Raw genomic sequence first — 17,341 nt, 5'->3', positions numbered from 1 at the left:
AACGCCAGAAGCATAAAATACAATATAAATGCAACAGTTTTTCCATCGTATAAAACGAATAATTGCAACCAGTATGAAACTGATGGTCATTTCTACTTTCCGAACAACCTAGGCTTCACCCTAGGGCGTTGCTCCAACGGATTGAATAGTTAGGGCCTTAGAAGTCAACGCCCGAACCATAAAATGCAAAAAAAATAGAACAGTGTTTCCATCATATAGCAGCAATAATTGCAACCAGTTTGAAAGTGATGGCCAATTCTACGTTCCGGGCAACCTAGGTTTCACTCCAGGGCGTTGCTCCACCAGACCGAATAGTTACGGCCTAAGAAGTCAACGCCAGAAGCATAAAATACGATATAAATACAACAGCTTTTAAATCGTATATAACGAATAATTGCAACCAGTGTGAAAGTAAAGGTCATTTCTACGTTCCGAGCACCCTAGGCGTCTCTCTAGGGCGTTGCTCCACCACATCTAATAGCTACGGCCTTAGAAGTCAACGCCAGAGGCCGAAAATACAATATAAATGCAACAGCTCTTCCATCGTATAAAACGAATAATTCCAACCAGTATGAAACTTATGGTCATTTCCACTTTCCGAGCAACCTAGGCTTCACACTAGGGCGTTGCTCCAACGGATTGAATAGTTAGGGCCTTAGAAGTCAACGCCCGAACCATAAAATGCAAAAAAAATACAACAGTGTTTCCATCATATAACAGGAATAATTGCAACCAGTTTGAAAGTGATGGCCAATTCTACGTTCCGGGCAACCTAGGTTTCACTCCAGGGCGTTGCTCCACCAGATCGAATAGTTACGTCCTTAGAAGTAAACGCCAGAAGCATTAAATACGATATAAATACAACAGCTTTTCCATCGTATAAAAGGAATACTTGCAAACAGTGTGAAAGTAATGGTCATTTCTACGTTCCGGGCAAGCTAGGCTTCACTCTAGGCCGTTGTTCCACCAGATCGAATAGTTAGGGCCTAAGAAGTGAACGCCAGAAGCATAAAATGCAATAAAAATACAACAGTTTTTCCACCGTATAACAGGATTAATTGCAACCAGTTTGATAGTGATGGTCATTTCTCCTTTCCGGGCAACCTAGGCTTCACTCTAGGGCGTTGCTGCACTAGATCGAATAGCTAGTGCCTTAGAAGTCAACGCCAAAAGCATAAAATACAATATAAGTACAACAGCTTTTCCATCGTATAAAACGAATAATTGCAACCAGTATGAAACTGATGGTCATTTCTACTTTCCGAGCAACCTAGGCTTCACCCTAGGGCGTTGCTCCAACAGATTGAATAGTAAGGGCCTTAGAAGCCAACGCCCGAAGCATAAAATGCAAAAAAAATACAACAGTGTTTCCATCATATATCAGGAATAACTGCAACCAGTTTGAAAGTGATGGCCAATTCTACGTTCCGGCCAACCTAGGTTTCACTCCATGGCGTCGCTCATCCAGACCGAATAGTTACGGCTTAAGAAGTCAACGCCAGAAGCATAAAATGCAAAAAAAATACAACAGTGTTTCCATCATATAACAGGAATAATTGCAACCAGTTTGAAAGTGGTGGCCAATTCTACGTTCCGGGCAACCTAGATTTCACTCCAGGGCGTTGCTCCACCAGACCGAATAATTACGGCCTAAGAAGTCAACGCCAGTAGCATAAAATACGATATAAATACAACAGCTTTTCCATCGTATAAAGCGAATAATTGCAACCAGTGTGAAAGTAATGGTCATTTCTACGTTCCGAGCACCCTAGGCGTCACTCTAGGGCGTTGCTCCACCACATCTAAAAGCTACGGCCTTAGAAGTAAACGCCAGAATCATAAAATACAATATAAATACAAAAGTTTTTCCATCGTATAAAACGAATAATTGCAACCAGTTTGAAAGTGATGGCCAATTCTACCTTCCGGGCAACCTAGGCTTCGCTCTAGGGCGTTGCTCCACCAGATCGAATAGTTAGTGCCTTAGAAGTGAACGCCAGAAGCATGAAGTACAATATAAATACAACAGTTTTTCCATCGTATAAAACGAATAATTGCAACCAGTTTGAAAGTGATGGCCAATTCTACCTTCCGGGCAACCTAGGCTTCACTCTAGGGCGTTGCTCCACCAGATCGAATAGTTAGTGCCTTAGAAGTGAACGCCAGAAGCATGAAATACAATATGAATACAACAGTTTTTCCATCGTGTAAAACGAATAATTGCAACCAGTATGAAACTTATGGTCATTTCTACTTTCCGAGCAACCTAGGCTTCACCCTAGGGCGTTGCTCCAACAGATTGAATAGTTGGGGCCTTAGAAGTCAACGCCCGAAGCATAAAATGCAATAAAAATACAACGGTGTTTCCATCGTATAAAACGAATAATTGAAACGAGTATGAAACTTATGGTCTTTTCTACTTTCCGAGCAACCTAGGCATCTCCCTCGGGCGTTGCTCCAACAGATTGAATAGTTAGGGCCTTAGAAGACAACGCCCGAACCATAAAATGCAAAAAAAATACAGCAGGGTTTCCATCATATAACAGGTATAATTGCAACCAGTTTGAAATGGATGGCCAATTCTACGTTCCGGGCAACCTACGCTTCACTCTATTGCGTTGCTCAACCAGATCGAATAGTTAGTGCCTTAGAAGTCAACGCCAGAAGCATATAAGACAATATAAATACAACAGCTTTTCCATCGTATAGAACGAATAATTGCAACCAGTACGAAACTTATGGACATTTCTACTTTCCGAGGAACCTAGGCTTCACCCAAGGGCGTTGCTCCAACAGATCGAATAGTTAGGGCCTTAGAAGTCAACGCCAGAACCATAAAATGCAAAAAAAATACAACAGTGTTTCCATCATATAACAGGAATAATTGCAACCAGTTTGAAAGTGATGGACAATTCTACGTTCCGGGAAACCTAGGCTTGACCCTAGGGCGTTGCTTCACCAGATCAAACAGTTAGGGCCTTAGAAGTTAACGCCCGAAGCATAAAATACAAAATAAATAGAACAGTTTTTCCATTGTATAAAACGAATAATTGCTACCAGTGTAAAAGTTGTGGTCATTTCTACGTTCCGGGCAACCTAGGCTTCACTCTATGGCGTTCTTCCACCATATGGAATAGCTACGGCCTCAGAAGTCAACGCCTGAAGTATAAAATACAATAAAAATACAACCGTCTTTCCATCCTATAACCGGAATAATTGCAACCCGTGTGAAAGTGATGGTCATTTCTACGTTCCAGGCAACCTAGGCTTCACTCTAGGGCGTTGCTCCACCAGATCGAATAGTTAGTGCCTTAGAAGTCAACGCCAGAAGCATAAAATACAATATAAATACAACAGCTTTTCCATCGTATAAAACGAATAATTGCAACCAGTATGAAACTTATGGTCATTTCTACTTTCCGAGCAACCTAGGCTTCACCCTAGGGCGTTGCTCCAACAGATTGAATAGTTAGGGCCTTAGAAGACAACGCCAGAGGCATAAAATTCAATATAAAGACAACAGTTTTTCCATCGTATGAAACAAATAATTGCAACCTGTATGAAACTTATGGTCATTTCTACTTTCCGAGCTACCTAGTCTTCACCCTAGGGCGTTGCTCCAACGGATTGAATAGTTAGGTCCTTAGAAGTCAACGCCCGAACTATAAAATGCAAAGAAAATACAACAGTGTTTCCATCATATAACAGGAATAATTGCAACCAGTTTGAAAGTGATGGCCAATTCTACGTTCCGGGCAACCTAGGTTTCACTCCAGGGCGTTGCTCCACCAGACCGAATAGTTACGGCCTAAGAAGTCAACGCCAGAAGCATAAAATACGATATAAATACAACAGCTTTTCCATCGTATAAAACGAATAATTGCAACCAGTGTGAAAGTAATGGTCATTTCTACGTTCCGAGCACCCTTGCCGTCACTCTAGGGCGTTGCTCCACCACATCTAATAGCTACGAACATAGAAGTCTACGCCAGAGGCGTAAAGTACAATATAAATACAACAGTTTTTCCATCGTATAAAACGAATAATTGCAACCAGTATGAAACTTATGGTCATTTCTACTTTCCGAACAACCTAGGCTTCACCCTAGGGCCTTGCTCCAACAGATTGAATAGTTAGGGCCTTAGAAGTCAACGCCCGAACCATAAAATGCAAAAAAAATACAGCAGTGTTTCCATCATATAACAGGTATAATTGCAACCAGTTTGAAATTGATGGTCAATTCTACGTTCCGGGCAACCTAGGCGTCACTCTATTGCGTTGCTCCACCAGATCGAATAGTTAGTGCCTTAGAAGTCAACGCCAGAAGCATAAAATACAATATAAATACAACAGTTTTTCCATCGTATAAAACGAATAATTGCAACCAGTTTGAAAGTGATGGCCAATTCTACCTTCCGGGCAACCTAGGCTTCACTCTAGGGCGTTGCTCCACCAGATCGAATAGTTAGGTCCTTAGAAGTAAACGCCAGAAGCATAAAATACAATATAGATACAACAGCTTTTCCATCGTATAAAAGGATTAATTGCAACCACTTTGAACGTGATGGTCATTTCTCCCTTCCGGGCAACCTAGGCTTCACTCTAGGGCGTTGCTCCACTAGATCGAACAGCTAGGGCCTTAGAAGTCAACGCCAGAAGCATAAAATACAATATAAATGCAACAGTTTATCCATCGTATAAAACGAATAATTGCACCAGTATGAAAGTGATGGTCATTTCTACTTTTCGAACAACCTAGGCTTCACCCTAGGGCGTTGCTCCAACGGATTGAATAGTTAGGGCCTTAGAAGTCAACGCCCGAACCATAAAATGCAAAAAAAATAGAACAGTGTTTCCATCATATAGCAGCAATAATTGCAACCAGTTTGAAAGTGATGGCCAATTCTACGTTCCGGGCAACCTAGGCTTCACTCTAGGGCGTTGCTCCACCAGATCGAATAGTTAAGTCCTTAGAAGTAAACGCCAGAAGCATTAAATACGATATAAATACAACAGCTTCTCCATCGTATAAAAGGAATACTTGCAAACAGTGTGAAAGTAATGGCCATATCTACGTTCCGGGCAAGCTAGGCTTCACCCTAGGCCGTTGTTCCACCAGATCGAATAGTTAGGGCCTAAGAAGTGAACGCCAGAAGCATAAAATGCAATAAAAATACAACAGTTTTTCCACCGTATAACAGGATTAATTGCAACCAGTTTGAAAGTGATGGTCATTTCTCCTTTCCGGGCAACCTAGGCTTCACTCTAGGGCGTTGCTCCACTAGATCGAATAGCTAGTGCCTTAGAAGTCAACGCCAAAAGCATAAAATACAATATAAGTACAACAGCTTTTCCATCGTATAAAACGAATAATTGCAACCAGTATGAAACTGATGGTCATTTCTACTTTCCGAGCAACCTAGGCTTCACCCTAGGGCGTTGCTCCAACAGATTGAATAGTAAGGGCCTTAGAAGCCAACGCCCGAAGCATAAAATGCAAAAAAAATACAACAGTGTTTCCATCATATATCAGGAATAACTGCAACCAGTTTGGAAGTGATGGCCAATTCTACGTTCCGGGCAACCTAGGTTTCACTCCATGGCGTTGCTCCACCAGACCGAATAATTACGGCCTAAGAAGTCAACGCCAGAAGCATAAAATACGATATAAATACAACAGCTTTTCCATCGTATAAAGCGAATAATTGCAACCAGTGTGAAAGTAATGGTCATTTCTACGTTCCGAGCACCCTAGGCGTCACTCTAGGGCGTTGCTCCACCACATCTAATAGCTACGGCCTTAGAAGTCAACGCCAGAGGCATAAAGTACAATATAAATACAACAGCGTTTCCATCGTATAAAACGAATAATTGCAACCAGTGTGAAAGTTATGGTCATTTCTACATTCCGAGCAACCTAGGATCCACTCTAAGGCGTTGCTCCACCAGATCGAATATTTAGGTCCTTAGAACTAAACGCCAGAAGCATAAAATACGATACAAATACAACAGCGTTTGCATCGTATAAAACGAATAAGTGCAAACGGTGTGAAAGTTATGGTCATTTCTACATTCCGAGCAACCTAGGATTCACTCTAGGGCGTTGCTCCACCACATCAAAAAGCTACGGCCTTAGAAGTAAACGCCAGAAGCATAAAATACAATATAAATACAACAGTTTTTCCATCGTATAAAACGAATAATTGCAACCAGTTTGAAAGTGATGGCCAATTCTACCTTCCGGGCAACCTAGGCTTCTCTCTAGGGCGTTGCTCCACCAGATCGGATAGATAGTGTCTTAGAAGTCAACGCCAGAGGCATAAAATACAATATAAATACAACAGCGTTTCCATCGTATAAAACGAATAATTGCAACCAGTGTGAAAGTTATGGTCATTTCTACATTCCGAGAAACCTAGGATCCACTCTAGGGCGTTGCTCCACCAGATCGAATAGTTAGGTCCTTAGAAGTAAACGCCAGAAGCATAAAATACGATATAAATACAACAGCGTTTGCATCGTATAAAACGAATAATTGCAACCAGTATGAAACTTATGGTCATTTCTACTTTCCGAGCAACCTAGGCTTCACCCTAGGGCCTTGCTCCAACAGATTGAATAGTTAGGGCCTTAGAAGTCAACGCCCGAACCATAAAATGCAAAAAAAATACAGCAGTGTTTCTATCATATAACAGGTATAATTGCAACCAGTTTGAAATTGATGGCCAATTCTACGTTCCGGGCAACCTAGGCGTCACTCTATTGCGTTGCTCCACCATATCGAATAGTTAGTGCCTTAGAAGTCAACGCCAGAAGCATAAAATACAATATAAATACAACAGTTTGTCCATCGTATAAAACGAATAATTGCAACCCGTGTGAAACTTATGGTCATTTCTACTTTCCGAGCAACCTAGGCTTCACCCTAGGGCGTTGCTCCAACAGATTGAATGGTTAGGGCCTTAGAAGTCAACGCCCGAGCCATAAAATGCGAAAAAAATACAACAGTGTTTCCATCATATAACAGGAATAATTGCAACCAGTTTGAAAGTGATGGCCAATTCTACGTTCCGGGCAAGCTAGGCTTCACTCTATTGCGTTGTTCCACCAGATCGAATAGTTAGGGCCTAAGAAGTAAGCGTCAGAAGCATAAAATACAACATAAATATAACAGTTTTTCCATCGTATAAAACGAATAAAGAAACCAGTGTGAAAGTTATGGCCATTTCTACGTTCCGGGCAACCCAGGCTTCACACTAGGGCGTCGCTCCACCAGATCAAACAGTTAGGGCCTTAGAAGCCAACGCCCGAAGCATTAAATACAAAATAAATAGAACAGTTTTTCCATTGTATAAAACGGATAATTGCTACCAGTGTAAAAGTTATGGCTATTTCTACGTTCCGGGCAAGCTAGGCTTCACCCTAGGCCGTTGTTCCACCAGATCGAATAGTTAGGGCCTAAGAAGTGAACGCCAGAAGCATAAAATACAATATAAATACAACAGTGTTTCCATCGTATAAAACGAATAATTGCAACCAGTACGATACTTATGGTCATTTCTACTTTACGAGCAACCTAGGCATCTCCCTAGGGCGTTGCTCCAACAGATTGAATAGTTAGGGCCTTAGAAGACAACGCCCGAACCATAAAATGCAAAAAAAATACAGCAGTGTTTCCATCATATAACAGGTATAATTGCAACCAGTTTGAAATGGATGGCCAATTCTACGTTCCGGGCAACCTACGCTTCACTCTATTGCGTTGCTCAACCAGATCGAATAGTTAGTGCCTTAGAAGTCAACGCCAGAAGCATATAAGACAATATAAATACAACAGCTTTTCCATCGTATAGAACGAATAATTGCAACCAGTACGAAACTTATGGACATTTCTACTTTCCGAGGAACCTAGGCTTCACCCAAGGGCGTTGCTCCAACAGATCGAATAGTTAGGGCCTTAGAAGTCAACGCCCGAACCATAAAATGCAAAAAAAATACAACAGTGTTTCCATCATATAACAGGAATAATTGCAACCAGTTTGAAAGTGATGGCCAATTCTACGTTCCGGGAAACCTAGGCTTGACCCTAGGGAGTTGCACCACCAGATCATACAGTTAGGGCCTTAGAAGTTAACGCCCGAAGCATAAAATACAAAATAAATAGAACAGTTTTTCCATTGTATAAAACGAATAATTGCTACCAGTGTAAAAGCTGTGGTCATTTCTACGTTCCGGGCAACCTAGACTTCACTCTAGGGCGTTGCTCCACCAGATCGAATAGTTAGTGCCTTAGAAGTCAACGCCAGAAGCATAAAATACAATATAAATACAACAGCTTTTCCATCGTATAAAACGAATAATTGCAACCAGTATGAAACTTATGGTCATTTCTCCTTTCCGAGCAACCTAGGCTTCACCCTAGGGCGTTGCTCCAACAGATTGAATAGTTAGGGCCTTAGAAGTCAACGCCAGAGGCATAAAATACAATATAAATACAACAGATTTTCCATCGTATAAAACGAATAATTGCAACCAGTGTGAAAGTGATGGCCAATTCTACGTTCCGGGCAACCTAGGCTTCACTCTAGGGCGTTGCTCCACCAGATCGAATAGTCAGTGCCTTAGAAGTCAACGCCAGAAGCATAAAATACAATATAAATACAACAGTTTTTCCATCGTATGAAACAAACAATTGCAACCTGTATGAAACTTATGGTCATTTCTACTTTCCGAGCAACCAAGGCTTCACCCTAGGGCGTTGCTCCAACGGATTGAATAGTTAGGGCCTTAGAAGTCAGCGCCCGAACCATAAAATGCAAAAAAAATACAACAGTGTTTCCATCATATATCAGGAATAACTGCAACCAGTTTGAAAGTGATGGCCAATTCTACGTTCCGGGCAACCTAGGTTTCACTCCATGGCGTTGCTCCACCAGACCGAATAGTTACGGCTTAAGAAGTCAACGCCAGAAGCATAAAATGCAAAAAAAATACAACAGTGTTTCCATCATATAACAGGAATAATTGCAAGCAGTTTGAAAGTGGTGGCCAATTCTACGTTCCGGGCAACCTAGATTTCACTTCAGGGCGTTGCTCCACCAGACCGAATAATTACGGCCTAAGAAGTCAACGCCAGTAGCATAAAATACAATATAAATACAACAGTTTTTCCATCGTATAAAACGAATAATTGCAACCAGTTTGAAGGTGATGGCCAATTCTACCTTACGGGCAACCTAGGCTTCACTCTAGGGCGTTGCTCCACCAGATCGAATAGTTAGTGCCTTAGAAGTGAACGCCACAAGCATAAAATACAATATGAATACAACAGTTTTTCCATCGTATAAAACGAATAATTGCAACCAGTATGAAACTTATGGTCATTTCTACTTTCCGAGCAACCTAGGCTTCACCCTAGGGCGTTGCTCCAACGGATTGAATGGTTAGGGCCTTAGACGTCAACGCCCGAAACTGAAATGCAAAAAAAATACAACAGTGTTTCCATCATATAACAGGAATAATTGCAACCAGTTTGAAAGTGATGGCCAATTCCACGTTACGGGCAACGTAGACTTCACTCCAGGGCGTTGCTCCACCAGACCGAATAATTACGGTCTAAGAAGTCAACGCCAGAAGCATAAAATACGATATAAATACAACAGCTTTTCCATCGTATAAAGCGAATAATTGCAACCAATGTGAAAGTAATGGTTATTTCTACGTTCCGAGCACCCTAGGCGTCACTCTAGGGCGTTGCTCCACCACATCTAATAGCTACGGCCTTAGAAGTCAACGCCAGAGGCATAAAGTACAATATAAATACAACAGCGTTTCCATCGTATAAAACGAATAATTGCAACCAGTGTGAAAGTTATGGTCATTTCTACATTCCGAGCAACCTAGGATCCACTCTAAGGCGTTGCTCCACCAGATCGAATATTTAGGTCCTTAGAACTAAACGCCAGAAGCATAAAATACGATACAAATACAACAGCGTTTGCATCGTATAAAACGAATAATTGCAAACGGTGTGAAAGTTATGGTCATTTCTACATTCCGAGCAACCTAGGATTCACTCTAGGGCGTTGCTCCACCAGATCGAATAGTTAGTGCCTTAGAAGTGAACGCCACAAGCATAAAATACAATATGAATACAACAGTTTTTCCATCGTATAAAACGAATAATTGCAACCAGTATGAAACTTATGGTCATTTCTACTTTCCGAGCAACCTAGGCCTCACCCTAGGGCGTTGCTCCAACGGATTGAATGGTTAGGGCCTTAGACGTCAACGCCCGAAACATAAAATGCAAAAAAAATACAACAGTGTTTCCATCATATAACAGGAATAATTGCAACCAGTTTGAAAGTGATGGCCAATTCCACGTTACGGGCAACCTAGATTTCACTCCAGGGCGTTGCTCCACCAGACCGAATAATTACGGCCTAAGAAGTCAACGCCAGAAGCATAAAATACGATATAAATACAACAGCTTTTCCATCGTATAAAGCGAATAATTGCAACCAGTGTGAAAGTAATGGTCATTTCTACGTTCCGAGCACCCTAGGCGTCACTCTAGGGCGTTGCTCCACCACATCTAATAGCTACGGCCTTAGAAGTCAACGCCAGAGGCATAAAGTACAATATAAATACAACAGCGTTTCCATCGTATAAAACGAATAATTGCAACCAGTGTGAAAGTTATGGTCATTTCTACATTCCGAGCAACCTAGGATCCACTCTAAGGCGTTGCTCCACCAGATCGAATATTTAGGTCCTTAGAACTAAACGCCAGAAGCATAAAATACGATATAAATACAACAGCTTTTCCATCGTATATGACGAATAATTGCAACCAGTATGAAACTTATGGCCATTTCTACTTTCCGAACAACCTAGGCTTCACCCTAGGGTGTTGCTCCAACGGATTGAATAGTTAGGGCCTTAGAAGTCAACGCCCGAACCATAAAATGCAAAAAAAATACAACAGTGTTTCCATCATATAACAGCAATAATTGCAACCAGTTTGAAAGTGATGGCCAATTCTACGTTCCGGGCAACCTAGGCTTCACTCTAGGGCGTTGCTCCACCAGATCGAATAGTCAGTGCCTTAGAAGTCAACGCCAGAAGCATAAAATACAATATAAATACAACAGTTCTTCCATCGTATGAAACAAACAATTGCAACCTGTATGAAACTTATGGTCATTTCTACTTTCCGAGCAACCAAGGCTTCACCCTAGGGCGTTGCTCCAACGGATTGAATAGTTAGGGCCTTAGAAGTCAGCGCCCGAACCATAAAATGCAAAAAAAATACAACAGTGTTTCCATCATATATCAGGAATAACTGCAACCAGTTTGAAAGTGATGGCCAATTCTACGTTCCGGGCAACCTAGGTTTCACTCCATGGCGTTGCTCCACCAGACCGAATAGTTACGGCTTAAGAAGTCAACGCCAGAAGCATAAAATGCAAAAAAAATACAACAGTGTTTCCATCATATAACAGGAATAATTGCAAGCAGTTTGAAAGTGGTGGCCAATTATACGTTCCGGGCAACCTAGATTTCACTCCAGGGCGTTGCTCCACCAGACCGAATAATTACGGCCTAAGAAGTCAACGCCAGTAGCATAAAATACAATATAAATACAACAGTTTTTCCATCGTATAAAACGAATAATTGCAACCAGTTTGAAAGTGATGGCCAATTCTACCTTACGGGCAACCTAGGCTTCACTCTAGGGCGTTGCTCCACCAGATCGAATAGTTAGTGCCTTAGAAGTGAACGCCACAAGCATAAAATACAATATGAATACAACAGTTTTTCCATCGTATAAAACGAATAATTGCAACCAGTATGAAACTTATGGTCATTTCTACTTTCCGAGCAACCTAGGCTTCACCCTAGGGCGTTGCTCCAACGGATTGAATGGTTAGGGCCTTAGACGTCAACGCCCGAAACATAAAATGCAAAAAAAATACAACAGTGTTTCCATCATATAACAGGAATAATTGCAACCAGTTTGAAAGTGATGGCCAATTCCACGTTACGGGCAACCTAGATTTCACTCCAGGGCGTTGCTCCACCAGACCGAATAATTACGGCCTAAGAAGTCAACGCCAGAAGCATAAAATACGATATAAATACAACAGCTTTTCCATCGTATAAAGCGAATAATTGCAACCAGTGTGAAAGTAATGGTCATTTCTACGTTCCGAGCACCCTAGGCGTCACTCTAGGGCGTTGCTCCACCACATCTAATAGCTACGGCCTTAGAAGTCAACGCCAGAGGCATAAAGTACAATATAAATACAACAGCGCTTCCATCGTATAAAACGAATAATTGCAACCAGTGTGAAAGTTATGGTCATTTCTACATTCCGAGCAACCTAGGATCCACTCTAAGGCGTTGCTCCACCAGATCGAATATTTAGGTCCTTAGAACTAAACGCCAGAAGCATAAAATACGATACAAATACAACAGCGTTTGCATCGTATAAAACGAATAAGTGCAAACGGTGTGAAAGTTATGGTCATTTCTACATTCCGAGCAACCTAGGATTCACTCTAGGGCGTTGCTCCACCACATCAAAAAGCTACGGCCTTAGAAGTAAACGCCAGAAGCATAAAATACAATATAAATACAACAGTTTTTCCATCGGAAAGAACGAATAATTGCAACCAGTTTGAAAGTGATGGCCAATTCTACCTTCCGGGCAACCTAGGCTTCTCTCTAGGGCGTTGCTCCACCAGATCGGATAGATAGTGTCTTAGAAGTCAACGCCAGAGGCATAAAATACAATATAAATACAACAGCGTTTCCATCGTATAAAACGAATAATTGCAACCAGTGTGAAAGTTATGGCCATTTCTACATTCCGAGAAACCTAGGATCCACTCTAGGGCGTTGCTCCACCAGATCGAATAGTTAGGTCCTTAGAAGTAAACGCCAGAAGCATAAAATACGATATAAATACAACAGCGTTTGCATCGTATAAAACGAATAATTGCAACCAGTATGAAACTTATGGTCATTTCTACTTTCCGAGCAACCTAGGCTTCACCCTAGGGCCTTGCTCCAACAGATTGAATAGTTAGGGCCTTAGAAGTCAACGCCCGAACCATAAAATGCAAAAAAAATACAGCAGTGTTTCTATCATATAACAGGTATAATTGCAACCAGTTTGAAATTGATGGCCAATTCTACGTTCCGGGCAACCTAGGCGTCACTCTATTGCGTTGCTCCACCATATCGAATAGTTAGTGCCTTAGAAGTCAACGCCAGAAGCATAAAATACAATATAAATACAACAGTTTGTCCATCGTATAAAACGAATAATTGCAACCCGTATGAAACTTATGGTCATTTCTACTTTCCGAGCAACCTAGGCTTCACCCTAGGGCGTTGCTCCAACAGATTGAATGGTTAGGGCCTTAGAAGTCAACGCCCGAGCCATAAAATGCGAAAAAAATACAACAGTGTTTCCATCATATAACAGGAATAATTGCAACCAGTTTGAAAGTGATGGCCAATTCTACGTTCCGGGCAAGCTAGGCTTCACTCTATTGCGTTGTTCCACCAGATCGAATAGTTAGGGCCTAAGAAGTAAGCGTCAGAAGCATAAAATACAACATAAATATAACAGTTTTTCCATCGTATAAAACGAATAAAGAAACCAGTGTGAAAGTTATGGCCATTTCTACGTTCCGGGCAACCCAGGCTTCACACTAGGGCGTCGCTCCACCAGATCAAACAGTTAGGGCCTTAGAAGCCAACGCCCGAAGCATTAAATACAAAATAAATAGAACAGTTTTTCCATTGTATAAAACGGATAATTGCTACCAGTGTAAAAGTTATGGCTATTTCTACGTTCCGGGCAAGCTAGGCTTCACCCTAGGCCGTTGTTCCACCAGATCGAATAGTTAGGGCCTAAGAAGTGAACGCCAGAAGCATAAAATACAATATAAATACAACAGTGTTTCCATCGTATAAAACGAATAATTGCAACCAGTACGATACTTATGGTCGTTTCTACTTTACGAGCAACCTAGGCATCTCCCTAGGGCGTTGCTCCAACAGATTGAATAGTTAGGGCCTTAGAAGACAACGCCCGAACCATAAAATGCAAAAAAAATACAGCAGTGTTTCCATCATATAACAGGTATAATTGCAACCAGTTTGAAATGGATGGCCAATTCTACGTTCCGGGCAACCTACGCTTCACTCTATTGCGTTGCTCAACCAGATCGAATAGTTAGTGCCTTAGAAGTCAACGCCAGAAGCATATAAGACAATATAAATACAACAGCTTTTCCATCGTATAGAACGAATAATTGCAACCAGTACGAAACTTATGGACATTTCTACTTTCCGAGGAACCTAGGTTTCACCCAAGGGCGTTGCTCCAACAGATCGAATAGTTAGGGCCTTAGAAGTCAACGCCCGAACCATAAAATGCAAAAAAAATACAACAGTGTTTCCATCATATAACAGGAATAATTGCAACCAGTTTGAAAGTGATGGCCAATTCTACGTTCCGGGAAACCTAGGCTTGACCCTAGGGAGTTGCACCACCAGATCATACAGTTAGGGCCTTAGAAGTTAACGCCCGAAGCATAAAATACAAAATAAATAGAACAGTTTTTCCATTGTATAAAACGAATAATTGCTACCAGTGTAAAAGCTGTGGTCATTTCTACGTTCCGGGCAACCTAGACTTCACTCTAGGGCGTTGCTCCACCAGATCGAATAGTTAGTGCCTTAGAAGTCAACGCCAGAAGCATAAAATACAATATAAATACAACAGCTTTTCCATCGTATAAAACGAATAATTGCAACCAGTATGAAACTTATGGTCATTTCTCCTTTCCGAGCAACCTAGGCTTCACCCTAGGGCGTTGCTCCAACAGATTGAATAGTTAGGGCCTTAGAAGTCAACGCCAGAGGCATAAAATACAATATAAATACAACAGATTTTCCATCGTATAAAACGAATAATTGCAACCAGTGTGAAAGTGATGGCCAATTCTACGTTCCGGGCAACCTAGGCTTCACTCTAGGGCGTTGCTCCACCAGATCGAATAGTCAGTGCCTTAGAAGTCAACGCCAGAAGCATAAAATACAATATAAATACAACAGTTTTTCCATCGTATGAAACAAACAATTGCAACCTGTATGAAACTTATGGTCATTTCTACTTTCCGAGCAACCAAGGCTTCACCCTAGGGCGTTGCTCCAACGGATTGAATAGTTAGGGCCTTAGAAGTCAGCGCCCGAACCATAAAATGCAAAAAAAATACAACAGTGTTTCCATCATATATCAGGAATAACTGCAACCAGTTTGAAAGTGATGGCCAATTCTACGTTCCGGGCAACCTAGGTTTCACTCCATGGCGTTGCTCCACCAGACCGAATAGTTACGGCTTAAGAAGTCAACGCCAGAAGCATAAAATGCAAAAAAAATACAACAGTGTTTCCATCATATAACAGGAATAATTGCAAGCAGTTTGAAAGTGGTGGCCAATTCTACGTTCCGGGCAACCTAGATTTCACTTCAGGGCGTTGCTCCACCAGACCGAATAATTACGGCCTAAGAAGTCAACGCCAGTAGCATAAAATACAATATAAGTACAACAGTTTTTCCATCGTATAAAACGAATAATTGCAACCAGTTTGAAGGTGATGGCCAATTCTACCTTACGGGCAACCTAGGCTTCACTCTAGGGCGTTGCTCCACCAGATCGAATAGTTAGTGCCTTAGAAGTGAACGCCACAAGCATAAAATACAATATGAATACAACAGTTTTTCCATCGTATAAAACGAATAATTGCAACCAGTATGAAACTTATGGTCATTTATACTTTCCGAGCAACCTAGGCTTCACCCTAGGGCGTTGCTCCAACGGATTGAATGGTTAGGGCCTTAGACGTCAACGCCCGAAACTGAAATGCAAAAAAAATACAACAGTGTTTCCATCATATAACAGGAATAATTGCAACCAGTTTGAAAGTGATGGCCAATTCCACGTTACGGGCAACGTAGACTTCACTCCAGGGCGTTGCTCCACCAGACCGAATAATTACGGTCTAAGAAGTCAACGCCAGAAGCATAAAATACGATATAAATACAACAGCTTTTCCATCGTATAAAGCGAATAATTGCAACCAATGTGAAAGTAATGGTTATTTCTACGTTCCGAGCACCCTAGGCGTCACTCTAGGGCGTTGCTCCACCACATCTAATAGCTACGGCCTTAGAAGTCAACGCCAGAGGCATAAAGTACAATATAAATACAACAGCGTTTCCATCGTATAAAACGAATAATTGCAACCAGTGTGAAAGTTATGGTCATTTCTACATTCCGAGCAACCTAGGATCCACTCTAAGGCGTTGCTCCACCAGATCGAATATTTAGGTCCTTAGAACTAAACGCCAGAAGCATAAAATACGATACAAATACAACAGCGTTTGCATCGTATAAAACGAATAATTGCAAACGGTGTGAAAGTTATGGTCATTTCTACATTCCGAGCAACCTAGGATTCACTCTAGGGCGTTGCTCCACCAGATCGAATAGTTAGTGCCTTAGAAGTGAACGCCACAAGCATAAAATACAATATGAATACAACAGTTTTTCCATCGTATAAAACGAATAATTGCAACCAGTATGAAACTTATGGTCATTTCTACTTTCCGAGCAACCTAGGCCTCACCCTAGGGCGTTGCTCCAACGGATTGAATGGTTAGGGCCTTAGACGTCAACGCCCGAAACATAAAATGCAAAAAAAATACAACAGTGTTTCCATCATATAACAGGAATAATTGCAACCAGTTTGAAAGTGATGGCCAATTCCACGTTACGGGCAACCTAGATTTCACTCCAGGGCGTTGCTCCACCAGACCGAATAATTACGGCCTAAGAAGTCAACGCCAGAAGCATAAAATACGATATAAATACAACAGCTTTTCCATCGTATAAAGCGAATAATTGCAACCAGTGTGAAAGTAATGGTCATTTCTACGTTCCGAGCACCCTAGGCGTCACTCTAGGGCGTTGCTCCACCACATCTAATAGCTACGGCCTTAGAAGTCAACGCCAGAGGCATAAAGTACAATATAAATACAACAGCGTTTCCATCGTATAAAACGAATAATTGCAACCAGTGTGAAAGTTATGGTCATTTCTACATTCCGAGCAACCTAGGATCCACTCTAAGGCGTTGCTCCACCAGATCGAATATTTAGGTCCTTAGAACTAAACGCCAGAAGCATAAAATACGATACAAATACAACAGCGTTTGCATCGTATAAAACGAATAATTGCAAACGGTGTGAAAGTT

This window comes from Calliopsis andreniformis, unplaced genomic scaffold (assembly GCF_051401765.1).
Source record: "Calliopsis andreniformis isolate RMS-2024a unplaced genomic scaffold, iyCalAndr_principal scaffold0027, whole genome shotgun sequence".
NCBI lineage: Eukaryota > Metazoa > Arthropoda > Insecta > Hymenoptera > Andrenidae > Calliopsis > Calliopsis andreniformis.
Note: the sequence above shows the minus strand (reverse complement) of the source record.